The sequence below is a fragment of the Rhinopithecus roxellana genome, chromosome 3 (assembly GCF_007565055.1).
Source record: "Rhinopithecus roxellana isolate Shanxi Qingling chromosome 3, ASM756505v1, whole genome shotgun sequence".
NCBI lineage: Eukaryota > Metazoa > Chordata > Mammalia > Primates > Cercopithecidae > Rhinopithecus > Rhinopithecus roxellana.
The window spans coordinates 5,730,314-5,747,319 of NC_044551.1; the positions used below are offsets into that span (position 1 = coordinate 5,730,314).

A 17,006-nucleotide genomic window follows, 5' to 3' on the forward strand; every position below is an offset into this window, starting at 1 on the left:
TGGTCCTTAAGGAGTATTTTTCCAACAAAGTAACATTTTTTCTACAATAGATATTTACAAAATACTTTTATGGCTAGTTTAGGGGTTAGTCTTATTTTGTTTTTCCTAGTGATTGATCATAAATAACTAAGCTCACCTCTTGGAAATGGAAATAATCATACTTCAGACTGGAGAAATAAAAGCAATGGTTGAAGTGAGATGGTTGAGAATAGGAGGAAAACAGGCCAGCAAAATATGCATTATCATGTCAGCAGGCAAACACACATGTAAAGAGTCGAATTATTTGCATCAGGAATTGAGCTTGTGTTTTTGTGGATGGGTTAGCCTTTGCTGTTATTGTAGTGTTTTACTGTCGACCAGAAGCAAGAATTGCCCCATCCGCAGTATTTCTGTGAGTTTTAATAAATTATAGATGAAGATTTTGTCTCTTATGTTACTTGCCGTTTCTTACAAAATAACACATGCAATAAATTATTCCTTGAGTTTATTTAAAGAAAAGTTTGCATCTACAAATACGTTTGGAGAGTTCTTTTTTTATCCTCAAACAATAAATACTGGAAAATCCTTAAAATCTTTTTATGAATTACCATAGCTAATATAAGTCACCAACATGAGTAATCAGAATTTATAATACACATGAATTTTACTCATTTATAATTTATACCCTTCCTCTGTGAAAAGATAATATTACTTAACAAATAGTGTTTAACCAAACTATTTCTCTTTTTATCTAAACTGCCAGGAGACATATTTTCAAATTCAGGTTTCAATTGGAAATAATTTGTTCATTTCAGGAGATGGGTAACATTGATACCCTTTACCCCTATAAGATTATCATAGTCTATTTTTATCCGCAGTTATTCTATTTTTTTGTTTTAAATTGTACGAGATATTTTCATAAGTCAGGTCACAATTTAAATATATTTTTAAACATAATATATTTTCAAATATATAGATTTGTGAATGTGTGTATTGTTCCATTTAACTTTAAATATCCTCCATAGAGTTGGGGACAGAATGATTTTTGTGTAAGAAATAAATCTCTGTATACATATGAATGATTCTTAGATTTAACTACACGCTATAGAAACCTCTCCAGTTATTAATCTTACATCTGACTTAATAATATACCTGCTTGGGTATATCACTGCAGCTTCCAAATAATTTGGCCTGAGGGTATAATCAGCTGTAATAACAGTTTTGCCATTTTATTATCCTTCTATCGGTCAAATATTATACACACCTATTATATTTATTTATTTAATTACATATGTAAAATCAATATAGATTATAGATTTGGTGTATAGAGAAAATATATGTTTGTGTGTGTATATATGTATACACACACACATACACACACTTGAGCATTAAAAAACCCAAGCGACCTCTCTTCTTGTGCCTCTGCACATAAAGGCCATAGGCCTCAAATTGCTCAGATGGACAATGTTTTCTCACCAGTGTTCCTGTCCATATTTCTCCACCACCACCCATTCCTTTTCAAACAGTTGACTTCCCAGGAGAGAGACCTACAACTTTGCCATTTATCTCTTTTTCAGATGTTTGTTTTCAGGTTGATCTCCAAAATACTTTGTTCTTGGGACTCATCTTTCTGGCTTTACCACCTTCACTCTGATTACATAAATCTACTTTGTATTCCATTGGTCTACTTTCTCCAAATCTGTCTCCTTTCCTCCGGGATTCCCCAAAGCCAAACATTACGTTTGGAAGTTTGTTGTATTGTGCAAGAATCCAGTGTTTTGGATTACTTCTTTACCTTTTCCTATTTGTTTTTCTCCAAGTATCATAAAAAGCAGTCCACACTAACTTGTCCTTACAGCCTTAATTAAATTGCTTTGACATATTTACATTTTAAATGGGATTTCATAGCAAACTTGTATTTTATACCCTTCCTCTTATTAAATGTCAGCCTACTGTAATTGAAATTTTATTAATTTCAAGGCAAAATAAAAATAACCTTAAAATTAATCTATTTGTCTCTTTGTAACATACGTCTCACAAATTTAGAGTTTATATAATAAAGGTGTATACTAGGTTGCTTTTATTTAATGAACATTTATTTATATGCCAGGTTCTAGCAGAAAGTGATTATAGTATTTATTCTTAAGCATTCTTTAAAAAAAAAATGTGCCTGCATGAAATTGAGAAAAACTTTATATATTTTCTTATGCTCATAAAGTTAATAAAATTAGCAGATTCACTAATTGCAGAATGGTTTGCCTTTCTATTTGAGTTGTTTCAGTAACAGTATTCCACCTCCAAATTCTGCATAACAAAACAATCAGATAGTTACCTCTCCATAAATATCCAAATGTCACATGTCTTAAATTCCGATTTAGTCAGTGGTTATATACTATAAAAATATTACCTTACGTATTCCTTGATATCTCTTTAACACTTTATCTTTTATAAACATTTCCCAGGGATATTTCTCATTCATGTAATTAAGACTTGTGATTTAGTTTAAGTAAAACGTTATTAGTCTTCCAAATATAAATGTAAAGAGAAGTTTAGTCAATGAAAGTGGACTCTGTTCTTTCCTGCTGTCAAAACAGTGTTTAGGATTTATGTGTTACATGTAAGATCATTCATTATGTAACCTGAAAAAAAAGAGACACTACTCCTTAAAACATGACTGTGGTTGTTTATAAAGCAAAATTTAAAATTGGTTATTGTATATGTAATAATACTTAAACTTTTCATTTTAAGTATTATTATGTAATAAGTATACATGTAATACTTAGGTTTATAGATGTAGAAAAAATTCTGGAAGACTCTGTCCAAGCTTTTGGTAGTGGTTATTTTTTAGGGATTAAAAAGAATGGTAGGAGTGAAGGTAGGAGGGACTGCCTCTCTTTTCTTCACTGTATTTGCATATTATATGTGGTTTTTATCAATAAAGTATTATATATGAAAATTTAAAATATTAAAAATATACCTACTATATGTATTAGCAAACTCATCTTTATATATGCTGATATCTACATATCCATTAAACCACAATTTGCTCAGGGTATAAAATATGCAAATAAGCATTTCAGTACTGGGTGGATACAATTTTCTGAATTATGTTGCAACTGTGACCAATGGAGGATTATAATTTTTTTATTAGCTCTTTTCTCTTAAGGTTGTAAAAATCTAGGCTGGCTTAGCATTCTTATTTTGGCCTCATGATCACAGTGGAAAGCGTTCGTATAAGCTAAAATGTCCAGTTTTATAATTGAGAATCAAAAAGATGGAATAACATTGATTAATATGTTGGAAGGAAAATAACCCATTAACCCCATTATTCCATCCTCAGTTATTCTCATTTTCAACTTACCTTACATATCTTAAATAGCTGTAAATACTATTTCTGTACTCTGCTTCTTCATTTAACATATCAATGTTTTTCTATTTTTGGCCAGGCGCCGTAGCTTGTGTCTATAATACCTGCAATTTAGGAGGCCGAGGCAGGCAGATCGCTTGAGGCCAGGAGTTCAAGACCAGCCTAGCCAAAATGGCGCAATTGTGTCTCTACTAAAAATACAAAAATTAGCCAGGAGTGGTGGTACATATCTGTAATCTCAGCTTCTTGGGAGGCTGAGGCATGAGAATTGCTTGAACCCAGGAGGTAGAGGTTACAGTGAGCCAAGATCGTGCCACTACACTCCAGCCTGGGTGACAGAGCAAGACTCTGTCTCAATTTTTTTAAAAATCTGTTTTTCTAATAATACTTATAGCTTTCATTTTATTAAGTGTCTTTTATGAATGAGAACTCTGTCAAGAATTTTACATGTATTATTTAGTTATTATTACAATATTGAAAAGAAGGAGTTGTTAATCCTAATTTTACAGGTGAGAAAATGATTCTGTGAGATGAAATAACTCGAGCAAGGTCATAGGCTGGGGTAACCCAAGTCTGTCTACCTCAAAGAACACACTCTGTTACTTCCGCTTGTTGCCTTCCTCTATGGTCTATATAATTATCTTTTTTAATGGCTATAAAATTGTTCATGTTGTGAATATTTTTAGATGCATTACAGTACTTGGCAGTTTTCTTTTCAGAAGGATGGTAGCCTGTGATATTTAGGGTTGACGTTGTTGGTTGTTGAAAAATAGCTTTGTGAAAGACTGTTGGTTGTTGGAAAAGAGCTTTGTGAAAGACTCTTGTGCTTGTAGCTTGTAGGCCATTATATTCTCTACTGGTAGCAAATAAGGTCCTCTGGTCTTTATAAGAGGGAATAAAGAGCAAAAGGCCAATGTCTCACAATTTTGAATAGATTATCTTTCCAATTATATTAGCAAGTTTTTCTGTTCTCTGCAAGCTCTGTAAGGCTTCAGGTCGGAAACAAGTAGTACATATCAGATTTTGTATGACGTTTTAGATCAGCTTTGAAAAAAGTACACAATCTTCCTTCCTATTTCTTTTATCTTAGAAACTTTGGTAAATAGGCAAACAAATAGAATTCTCATATTTTATGCCTGTGCAATATATATTATGATTTGGTTTAAGTATGTGACTACTGTCGAAGTTGGTTCAGAGTTTTGAGCATGAGGTAAACTTTTGTGGTCCTATTACCCAAGTTAGTGGTGCATCTGTTATGAAATATACTTAAAGATATACAGCTTTTAGAAATGATTAAGATACCTTGAAATATTCGATGTATTTAAAACATAACTAGAAAAACACAGAGTGGATCACAGATAGGTTTACTCTTTAAAGTTATGAAGTATGAGATTCCCTGGAAAGAGCCATGTGTCCACTCTACTTCTGACATGCTCTGAGTCCCTGGAGGAGTCACCTAGTCCCTCTGAAGCCAAGTCTACTGTCCTGTAAGATAAAAGGGGCAAGGCAGGTCAATGGATTTTAAACATGTTTATTTCAATGGAACATTTTTTAAGAATGAAATGTGAGTTGAAGTCAATATAAATGTATAATTATACTGTAAATTTTAGATATAAAATCATACAAATTTGATATAGAGATATAATTTTTAAAAACATAGATATGTGTGAAATTGATAAGTAAAAAGTATAAGCACATATAAAGCAATAAAACAGCCACTGAGTTTGTACATTTACCCCTACCCCAAATTCAAACCCTCTCCTTAAAATACCTCTAAAGACTTTATGATTCCAAAGAATATTGTTTGAAAACCACTAAGCTAATGTCTGTTAATATCACTTACAGTTTTACTCTCTGCAGTGCTTCCTTACCACAGGAGAGTCATTTGTGTATGCTGTATCTCTATATGGATTGGGATAAACTTGTAGGTAATGTCTCAGTTCAAATACCTCTGCCTTAAAAGACCTTGAAGTTATGAAACATTTCCCACTTCTGAGATACCACAGAAGAGTTATCACTATGATAGTTAAGATCTATTTAATTTATTTAGCATCTTATTTTTTACAAGTTTATTTTAGGCTTATCTGGAATGAGAAAATCATGCATTAAACACCGTATAATGCATAGCTGATAATTCTGGAAGTGAGTATGGTTGTTTGTAAAGAAATGCTGAATTAGTATTAAATTCTTCAGAAGAAAGACGCTTCTTTTGGTATTTCAAAGTGGGGTTCTCCACCCTCTTTTTCTATCATGTCAAGTGGCTGTGGTTATGTGTACAATAATACTTAGTCCTGACTGCATCTCTGTTTTTTTCTTCCCCACAGATCTGGGGCACACCATGGTTTTGACCTTATCATTAAAACTTTCCTTTTAGCAGAGGTAAAGGAATAGCCCACCTACTAGTTCCTCTGTCAATCATTCCAATCATGTAGTGAATTCTAGTGAATCAGAAGAGATGATGACATGAAGGTAACCATGAGTACAGAAATGGTTAGTCATAGATTCACCCACCCATTACTAGCAAGTTTGAGAAAAGTAGATTCTAAGATGAAATTGAAGAGGAAGAATATTAATGAGGCCTTTAAGGAGTTTTTAACTTTTTTTGTAGGGAAAGATGCTGAGCGATATGTATAAATATTCCCAATAATACTAATACTAAACATATAGAATTTTCAAAGCCTAGATAAAGGTAAAGAGAATAGGGCCCGAGGGTTATTAGCTAGGTTGGTGAGGAACATAGTCATAAAGAAAGCACAGTCTTAATAAAAATCATTATAGATTTTCTTAGAAGCCTTTCCAGAGGTGATCCAATACCTCAAAAGATAATACAGGGGTTGAAGGTATATTAGAAAATGGACAGAAGTAAGGTATACTTCAGCCACAAGCACCAAATCTTTCCAGGGATTAGTGCCTATGGGAAGGGTTGGGGTACCACGTGGGGCATGATGACAGCAAGCCTGGGTAAGACACTGTTAAATGTAACTGTGTACAGATAACTAACTAATGAGAGCTTATGCCAGAGCTTATGCCAGTGGTATGTCTCAGCTCTCAAATTGCCTAGTTCTTTGTCAAGTTTGACCTAAATTAGAAAGCATTTCAAAAGTATGGAAAGTAGGAAGAATGCCAGAACCTATGGATGCAGTTTCTTAGCATGACAGGGGCAACATTATAAGTATTTATTATCTGTCCTAAGCCTTCTAAGGGGGTTGGCTCCCTAAGGAGCATCCTGGGTGATGGCTGAGGATGCGAATTAGAGAAGCTAACAGAAGGGTGAACTGCTCTTCAGAATAAGAGTTAGAAAAACACAGGGAATATTTCAAGGGAAGAGCTGGGGAAGTGTGGCAAGAAAAAAGAGATTATAGAGAGACCAATATGAAAGAACTCCAACCCACTTTGAAGTAAGTATCCACCGTCTAGCACCCTACCCTGTTTAGTAGCACTGACAACCTCTGGGCAAAAGCTGCCATTAATGAAACTCAGTGTAGAGGACATTCTCTCCCCATCTCAGGCCTAAGAATTTCTGCAATAGGATAAAGGGGGTCACCTGCAAGCCCTTCCATTTCTCTACTACACATGAGGAAGAATAAGAAATTAGAAAACTAGAAACTAGGTGTAGAATGTATGCATACCAAGAATTGCAACTTCCAAAGTCCCTTATAGGAAGCAGTCCTGATGTTTTAAACCCACACAGTTAGGAAGTTTTTTTTATATCTAATACAAATCTTCTTTCCTTAAATTCTAACCCATTTCCTCTTAGTTGTCAGTAGATATAATGAGAGTGAATCAACAGATAAACCAATTCTTCTTTATGGCTTTTGAAAACTGCTAGTGAGTGACTTCTTGGTCTTTTTTCATTTCATATTGTAAAATATTCGTTCTAAATTGTGAAATAGATGGCATCAGTGTGACTTGTTAAAAGAAATGTTTCATTAAACATAATTTCAGTGTGTAATTGTTTTCAGACTTTCTAGAGAAAAGTGCTCCCATTGTACCTAATTCTCTTTCTTGTTTAAAATACGTCAAAGATGAGAAATTGAGCTCTTTTTAATGAACTTGCTTGAGACATTCATATGGAATACAGAAAATAATAATTCCTAACATTCATGATGTCATTCCATTGCAATGTGGCACAGAGTTTTTTCTTTGCATCAAGGAATTTATATGACTGATACCATTTTAGTCAGGATAAATTACTGTAAAATGTGTCCACTTTTAACCAATGGCATTCTAACATGGGATAGGCAACTGCTGGCTGTGATTTTTGCTCTGATAACTGCAACTTTGTTATAGAATAGCAAGTAACTGATTGGCAGCTGGATCACCAGCTAGCTGGAGACAGCAGCTCCTAGGTCTATAGTCATAGTTGGAGTCATAACCTTAGTAATGATGATAGCTACACTGTATTGGGCATCTACTCTTTGACAGACAACGAACTTAGTACTAGATACAGTTGAGCTCATTTTATCCTCAAAGCAACTGTATGAATAAAAATTGAAGTGGCACAGCTTATAAAATTACAGTACTGCAGAAAAATCCTTGTCTGTTGAATCTACATCCTGTATTTGTTGTTGCCATTGTTGTTGTTCTTATTGTTTTGTTTGCTTTTCCTCACTATCCAAACTGCTTTGGCCACACATAGCTCTGTTTCATGGTATTAGAAAAGTAGTCAACAAGCTGCTACTTATACCTTTCCTTCCTGTCCTAGATTGTTCAAGTTTCTTCTTTTAATCTTATGTATATCAAGAACATGTTTGCCTATGGTATTTGTCTGCCTTTTCCCCCAAGATTTGTATATAAGCCTCCAACCATGAGCCCTAGAGATATATCAAGAAATAGAACATGGACTTTGACACAGCTCCATTCCGTGGAGATCTAGCTAGTTCCTGACTCGTTCAGCTTGCTGAGTCTCTTTCTCTGGTCAGACTATAAATTGCACTGTTTTCCTTCTCTCTGTCATTTGACCAGTTAGTAGCACCATAAAACCTTTGAAATAAAAGAGACTGCAGAGAATACCCTATAATCTGATTTTCCCCACCCCTAACCCCAATGTGGAGCTGGAAACATTTTGCTAGTCTTTAACATTTCCAGTCAAGTAGGGTCCAGAAAAACTGCTAAAAACAATGTCAGTGCTTAGGTGGTAAAAAGATTTGTTGAATAATATATATATTCTAAATATATATATTAAATATATATGTATATATATATTTGGAGACAGAGTCTCACTGTGTTTCCCAGGCTGAAGTACAGTGGCTATTTACAGGTGTGATCATATGCACTACAGCCTTGAACTCCTAGTCTCAAGAAATCCTCCTGCTTTAGCCTTTCCAATAACTGGGACTACAGGCATACACCACCATGCCTGGCTGGAGAAATATTTTTTTAACTTCAAAAATGAAGCTTGAACTGAAAAAGAGAGCTAAAAATTAGTCTGTCAGGCAAATGTGTGAAAGCGGTTCTATTATAATTTTTATTGAGCTATAATGTAATTCCTAAACTTATGTCATATAGCTAAGTAAGTAGCTGTAATTCGCATCTTGAAATTTTAAATTCACTTCTTTCTTCTCAATATAGTCTGTAACCGAATTAAAAATGGTGGCGATTTGTATTTATTGTGTACTTAACTATGTGCCAGCACTGTGCTGTTCACTTGACCAAATTATCTCATTAGATCCTCATGATGAATCCTAGACAGTACTCGTTAGTCTTATTCCTCATTTTACAAATGAGGAGACTGAGGCCTAATGAAGTAAAGTAGCTTGCCTAAATTTGGGTGGCAAATAAGATAATTTCATGATTCACATATTTTCTTAATTATAAAATGTTACCTTTAGCAATGATGTATATGTTAATATGTTCAATAAGTTGATCTACCTAAAATGCTTAGCACATGGCTGGCTCCTTATGAGTGATCAGGAAATGTTAGCTTATATTGTGCATTTTTGAAGTTTGCATATTGGTATGACTTTCTAAATAATCAAGAACTCTAAATGTGAAAGCTAATTCATTTTGCAAGGGCTTCTTTTCCATAAGGCAGTCTTTTTTAACACAGTCGGAATTAAGCATTTATATAGAGCTAGATATTCCAGATAAATCACATTAACAGTGTGATTCAAAGAAGACACACTGCTATCTAGGTGGGTCAAAGAAGTAAACTACTTAATGGAGGTGGCAAAATAAGAAGTGGTCAATTGGACGCTAAACCACCTCTGATTTAGTTATTTAAAACTCAGTGAGAACCCTCTAGGGAAGCACCACTACGCAGGGTTCTCATCTGAAAGGAATGGCCAGGTGCCTGAGCATTATCTCTAGGAGCACCTTTGTAAAGACTTTCTCCATGTATCTTTCCTACCAGGTGCCACCCTGTGGCTCGGTCCTATGGTAATCACACTGCCAGGCATTCCCTACCTCTCCAAATCCCTTACTCTTCTAGTCCTAAGGTGCATTCTTGGTTGTGTAATTCACAGATTATTATCTCCCTGGAGCTGAGCCTCATCCTGTCTACCAGACCAGACTGAGAAGGACTCCTTTTACTTTTTTCCTGCCATCCCAGCTCAACACAGAAGGCTTAACATGGTTTCTCTATGTGTGGTTTCTTGCAGTGTGAAGTGTTAGGATGAGCTGAACAGCCATAGGGGCTAGAAAGGTCAAGAATGCAATACGTTAGAGCAGGCATTTAGCATTCCTGTCTCTGATATCTACTATTTTATTATGAGTAGTTACCAAAACAAGACAAAATAAACTGTAAAAGCATTATTTTGTTATAATTAACAACTGCACATTGGGTTAAGTGTGATTGAGGGTGGAGTTCACCAGCTTGGGAAAAAAATTAACCATTAAAGATTCCCTGAGTCTTTTGCTTTGAAAAGAAATAGCCCAATTACTTTTCTGTGTTTTGTTAAGAGTCTACTAGTATATGAATCAATAAGAGCTTCTAGGGTAATATAAAACACACACACAAAAGCAAACTTGATGTTAGCAGACAACTTTTTAAAGGTGTTCTTGTAATTTAAAAAATTATTTTATGTACATAGGAATGAAATTTTATGCTTACCTAGAAATATATGTGAAATTCCTCCATTATTGCAAGATCTTTTTCATGTAAATATAAAAATAATTAGTTTGCATTGTTTAAAACCAAGATAGCTAATCTTTTTAATCTATGGGCAACTTGTAAGTACTAATAGCAGTAGCCGCTCGGAATAATGTACTGAGAGCTGCGTTGGTCTCAGAGAGAAAATGTGCTGTGATCAATTGGTGATCTCTGCCAGACAGAAGAGGGATATAATGTGGCTTCTTGCCATTTAAATGGCCTTGGTGATCTCATCGTAACTCTATATATCTATTCTCACCATTGAATTTACGTGCAAATAAAGTTGTAGCAGATACAGGTTTTATGCATACATACAACTATGTGTGTATTTTTTGACATGTTTTGACTATTTGTCACCTATGAAGAACATATAAATATTGTAAACAGAAAAACTCTTTTTTGATGTTGCAAATGCAAAAAAAAAAAAAAAAATTAGTAATTCTACTTTTCAAAGGTCACCCCTGTAATCACCACCCAGATTAAAAATAGTAGTACCAGGAGCCAAAAGTCACCTTTGTGCCCCTTTAGCCCCTTCCCCAACCTACTAAAAGTAACAGTGATCCTGATTTTGAAACTCACAAACTTTTTAAATTTTCTGCTTTTGAATTTTATATGAAAGGAATAATATAGCATGTACTCTTTTGTGTTTGACTGTTTCCCTCACCCCCTTGCAAAATTATGTTTGAAAGATGATCTCTTGTTGATGTGGATATGGTTCATTCATTCTCACTTAAGTAAAAGTAGTTAAGCAAACTTTTGTTTGAGATACAAATACAGGTAAAAATCAGATTTGCCATTTAAATAATAATTTGGTATATATGACTATTTGAGCATTTTAAACTGTTGTCATTTTACAATAATTATTTTAGTATGATTTAATGTCCAAATTCTGTTGCTTAGATTGACCCTCAATGGACATTTCTTCTGAAGGGCCTTCTTAGACTTCCCCAATTAGAATTAAAACTCTCTTCTCTGTGCTCTCATGAAACCTTGTACACTTCTGTAACTCTTGAAAGATTACAATTATTGTCTTCTGTCTCACATGCCTCTCCTGTGAGCATGTTTTGAGGTAGACTGGGTTTGCTTATCTTTTTAGAGCAACAAACCCCTGTTCCCAGCACCATGCCTGCTCCATCATGAGCATTCAACATCTGTCCTTTGCTTGGAGAGTAGAACAGTGAGTTCTTCCATATTACAAAGAATATTGCAATCAATTTTTATTTTTAATTTTATTTTAGTAGATGGTACTTTTCAGGAGATTGTAATGGGTGAGTTGTAGACACAGTAGTTACTCTTTATGGCAAGAGTTGTGTAGTATCTGGGAGGATTTTTGCCTCTTCCCTGTGGCTTTCTTTAACCCTTAGTTTACCACCAGCGCTGTCAATTCTGATCTAGGCACACCTTCCATTGCCTCCTGTGTTTCCCATTCTAAAATATATACTTCCAAGTTTTCCTCCATATTTTCTGACTGCTCAAATGACTCTTCTCGTGTCATAAACTAGTAATGAATAGTGCATGTAGAAATGCTGATAAGTGTGTTGTACATGGTTATCACCCGACTGACATGCTGACCTTCTGACTCTATCAATGGGTGATTTTTATGTGAAGCCAAGAAATCTGTTGGTGGTAAGTACTAAGACCACCACTTCAGGCTCACTCTAACCTCATTGTGTGCATCTTGAAACCCCACACAGTTGTCACATATGAGCAGATTCCACAGCAGGGATGCTGAACCAAAGTGACAAGCTTGTCCTAGAGCCCTAATACAGGGATTGACCCCCGACCTTCAAAGTCAGGGAACAACTTAGGGTTAGCTTACCTGCTTGTACTGTGAACTTTTCTCATTGTGAAGCCAGCTTTTAGCTTTACCACACTCCCAGACTTAATATTTGGAATGGCAAGAAATTAAGGCTTAAAAAAAAAAGAAATTAAAGCTTAATCCTTAATAATAGAGGAAGCAATTTGTTTTAGTATTGTACAGAAACATTTTCTAGCTACCTGATCATTTAGTCTAGTTCTATAGCTTAAAATATATAGTCCTTCAAGAAAAGTTTTATTTCTGTGGGTCTACTAGTTGCAAAAGTAAAGGTGCATTTTTTATTGCTTTTTTTGTTTATTAAGCTTGTTCTACCCCAGGCACCCTGCTAACTGTTAGAGAGACAATGATGAAATATACAGCCCTCACCTTCATAAAATTTATGGTCTAGTGGCTTTCTAAAGTATTCCTATAGGGCAGGGGACTTCTAGTTTCACCTATTACTGTATCCTTGGAATATTTTTTGCTTTCATGGTAGGAGTATGCATTTATAGTTAAGTGTTTCAGTTGCTTCCAGAAATCCAGTGGTAAACAACATAATTTTAAAACCTCCCTACTTGAATTTGGGGTGGAGTAATGTAAAGTAAATCTGGAATATTTGATTTTTTAGACCAAAATACTTTCCCTGGGTTAGAGAGATATTTTCTTTTCTTACTGGCCTGGAAATCCATGCCATTTTAATAAGAGATATTTTTATTCTAGGTAAATTGTTTACTTCATCAGCTCCTACCAAGGCTGTGTCAGCCAAGTTAAATATTTAAATTTATTTCTATTTAAATAAATTTTAAAACCAACAGATTTCTTTCTTATTTTGATGAATTTAACCTTTGATTTTTCAAAGACAAAATATATAGAGTAGAACATTTTAATGTATCTATAGAGAGGGAACACGAAAAGGGTACATCAGGAAAAAATAGTTGGGAAAAAGCGATTTTTATACAAAATTAACTCACAAAATGAATATAAGGCATTATTTCACTTGTTGCCAAAAATCTGTTTTTACAGATAATCTTCAGGAGACCTTCATTTTTATAGGCCCTAGTTAAAATATTTTTTGGCCGGGCGCGGTGCCTCAAGCCTGTAATCCCAGTACTTTGGGAGGCCGAGACGGGCGGATCACGAGGTCAGGAGATCGAGACCATCCTGGCTAACACGGTGAAACCCCGTCTCTACTAAAAAAATACAAAAAACTAGCCGAGCGAGGTGGCGGGCGCCTGTAGTCCCAGCTACTCGGAGGCTGAGGCAGGAGAATGGCATAAACCCGGGAGGCGGAGCTTGCAGTGAGCTGAGATCCGGCCACTGCACTCCAGCCTGGGCGACAGAGCGAGACTCCGTCTCAAAATAAATAAATAAATAAATAAATAAATAAATAAATAAATAAATAAATAAAAATAAAATAAAATAAAAATAAAATATTTTTTAAATGCTTGAGGCTCTATTTCACTAATAAGAGAAATAAACATTTTCTTTCTACAAATAACTGCTACTAGCTTGTTTGTTAGCTCTCTAAATAAACTCATTTTACTATTACTATGGTCGAGTGCTGTTATATTCCTTTGTTACTGTGCATAATCCCTAGCTATAACCGCATTAATCTAAGTGAGGCCATTACATCAAATAGGGATCTAACAAACTTTTGAATGGACTGTCAAAGACCAGATTCAATGCAGGAAATCAGAAGGAAATGGCATTTATGTCAAACTGTAGTTCAGTTAAAGGGCTTGCCCTTAAGGATTACAGTTGCCATACAAGGGCACCATACAACAATGGAAAACCTGTTTACAACAAAATATCAAATTATTATCAGACTTTCACAATGAGCCACATTATTCTATGACTGCTAGTCGTACATCTGGACTACTATAGTGTTTGTGTGCAGTTACAACAGCTCTAGTTCTATATGGCTAAGTTTGAACTTAGTCTGACTTTAAAACCCATCCCATTTACTATCCTCTGCTGTTTTTTTTTTTTTTTTTTTTTTTTTTTTGGTGCATATTGTGGGAAATTCCATAAATGATTTTTATAAACTTTAGCCAGTAATCAGGAAAACCTATAAGATTTTGTTTATAAGGTTTATAAACCTGACTTATAAGATTTTAATTGAATTCTAAATTAATTTCTAACTTGAACCTCTTCCTTCTCTTAGCTTTATATGCTTGGTCATCCCTTCTTAAGTAATTCGCTTTTTGGAAACTTTGTTTGGTTTGGTTTTTCACTGTTTCTGTTATGTTGACTATTTTACTTTCTTTTAAATTATTAGTAATTTCCTGAATAAAGCAGAGAAGTTTATCTTTCAAAATTTCCCATGGGTCATTTCTTAATAGTCAAAAAATTGTCTAAATTTCCAATACACAAAGAAAAGTTTTGGCTAATTTACTTCAATAAGATGGATAATTTGTTCAAAGTACCAAACACATTTGCTTTCGTAATTCATGCCATTTGTGTGTTACGTGTGTAGAAGAGATAGAGAAAGAAAATAGGAAATGTAACTACACATGCAATCTCGGGCTTTCCAAAAATGTTCAAAGTACCAAATTTCCTTGGTGCCGATTGCTTTAGGTGTTTCATCTTCACTCAGTTGCTTCCTAAATATAGCATAGGTGTGACATACCCTGTAAATTTCAAATTCACATAAAGAAGTCCCAGCCTTCGAGGGAAGTCTTAACTGAATACCAGATTAAAACCTTAGTAGTCTTCTGAAATGTTTCTGAATAAATAGTTGCTTTAAAGTCTTCTTCTATTTCTATGTTCATTAGTGTCCAAATTCAGAATGGGAACCAACTTGGGGAGAAAAAGAAAAAAAAATATACTCTCAGGACAGTCTTTTAAAGGAGAAACAGATAATCTATTTGGCTAAGACAGGATAGATTCAGGTAGTCAGATAATAGAAAAGGGAGAACCTTGTGTATCAACTCATGCTGGAATTTGTGAAATCCTATAAAGTTTGGCAGAAAAAAATGTTAAATTCTTGGAATCTTGTTTGGTCATAATCCTCACAATTTCTGATTTAAGTATGATATCCTGGATAAATTCATTCAGACCAATGAAGAGAAGAAGTTATTATTTGCAATATGTGAATTTCTGACTAATGGGAGTAACAGAAAATAATTGGTCCCTTAGGATATTTCTGATTATTTATGAGAGGCTTGGGGAGGGACTCTGTGTAACCATTGCTTTTAACCCTTGTTTTTGATGGGTAAATAGAACATTAATGCTACATGAAAGATACTTACTCTGGAATCCTCAAGAGAAAGTAGGTTCTTTTTTTTCTCAGTTTTCCAAGAAACTTTTAACAATTCTAAAGAAAGAAATAAAAAGCACTTAGTTTTCAGAAGCATGTTTCAGCTTCTTGCATCAGGAGTAGGCCAGATGGCCATGTTCTGTATGGCTTTATAAATATTCCTTTTTGTTCCATGTAAAAGTTAATGGCTAGTTTTAAACTTTGGTATCATTTTGAAGTCAGACCTTATGTGCTTAACTTCATTCAAAGTATTTCTATTTTGTTAGGCTGTAGGAAAACATAGAACTGAGCTATTAAAATTCCAGGGCAGTTTGGAATTGCCAACAATATGTACTGGAGAGAAGGGGGTGGACTCTGAAGTCAAACGAATTTGAAACTAATCTTTTATGTGCTGGATGATTTTGGACAAGGGGGAAAAGCTACCCATGGGGTTTCTGTGAATGTTAAGTGAAATAATACATGGAAAGTGCTTCTAGTAATGCTGGGGACACAGCAAACGAAAAAACTGCTAGCCAGTTTATTCTTAGAAGGGAAAAACTCCTGTTAATATTTTCTTGTTTATGTTTGTGTTTTCATGTTAGTTTTGAAACAAGTTACTGTTTGAGAATGTAAGAATTTTACCCATTTACAAAATGGTATATGGTATGACATGTATATGATCTTTCACAAGTGAAATGATAATGGAAGGTTTACTGAAAATGTCTTAACAGTTCTAGGTAAAACTTAATTTTTGCTTAATTTGAAAATAAAAGTATGAATCTAGGTTTAATCTAAATGTATTATTCTGTTAAAGTCACATGAATATGGAAAAAAATCAGTATCCCTTCTAACTAAATCTGGCTTTGAAACTTCTTTGACATAGTCTTCTTAAAATATATATACCTTATATTCTAAATTGTATATTATTTAGAAAAATACTATTTGTAAACTGAAATACCTGATATTTCTGATATATATATCTATGTATGATATATATGATTATATATGATATGTTATCTATATGGTATATGACATATATTTCTAATGACTATAACTAGAACTATATCAGTTCTTAAATATATATAAATTATATTTTAATAGTAGCCTACAGTGATGATACAAGAAGAGATAAATATACTTTTATATAAAATGCTCAACAACAAGATTTTTATTTAGAATAATTTTCTACAGTTTTATTTAGGGTAGTTTCTATACAGAAAAAATATATATTTTATCTCTTTTCTGTGCTTAGCTCTGGAGACAGAATGGGGCCTTCCTCCCTTCCTGGAACTTACCAAGCAAAACAAATTCACTCAGTAAAATTATTCCTAATTGTCTTTCAAATGCATGAAGAGAACACAGGAGGGACCGAGTTAAACAGTGTGTTTGTGTATGTCTGTGTATGGGTGTGTGTCTGTGTCTGTGTGTCTCTTTGTGGCTGTGTATCCTAGAGATACACTGTGTTTGGAGTGGTCAGGGAAGTTGAGAACTGAAAGAACCAAACAAACATTGGGAAGAAGAGGATTATAGGGGT

General features: G+C 34.2%; 1 protein-coding gene across 6 annotated transcripts in view; it reads left to right on the top strand.

Moving 5' to 3' along the window:
• Nucleotides 1–17,006, top strand: part of PDE4D (phosphodiesterase 4D) — a 1,457,192-nt gene that overhangs the window by 1,139,452 nt on the left and 300,734 nt on the right. The gene's annotated exons all lie outside the window — the stretch shown is intronic.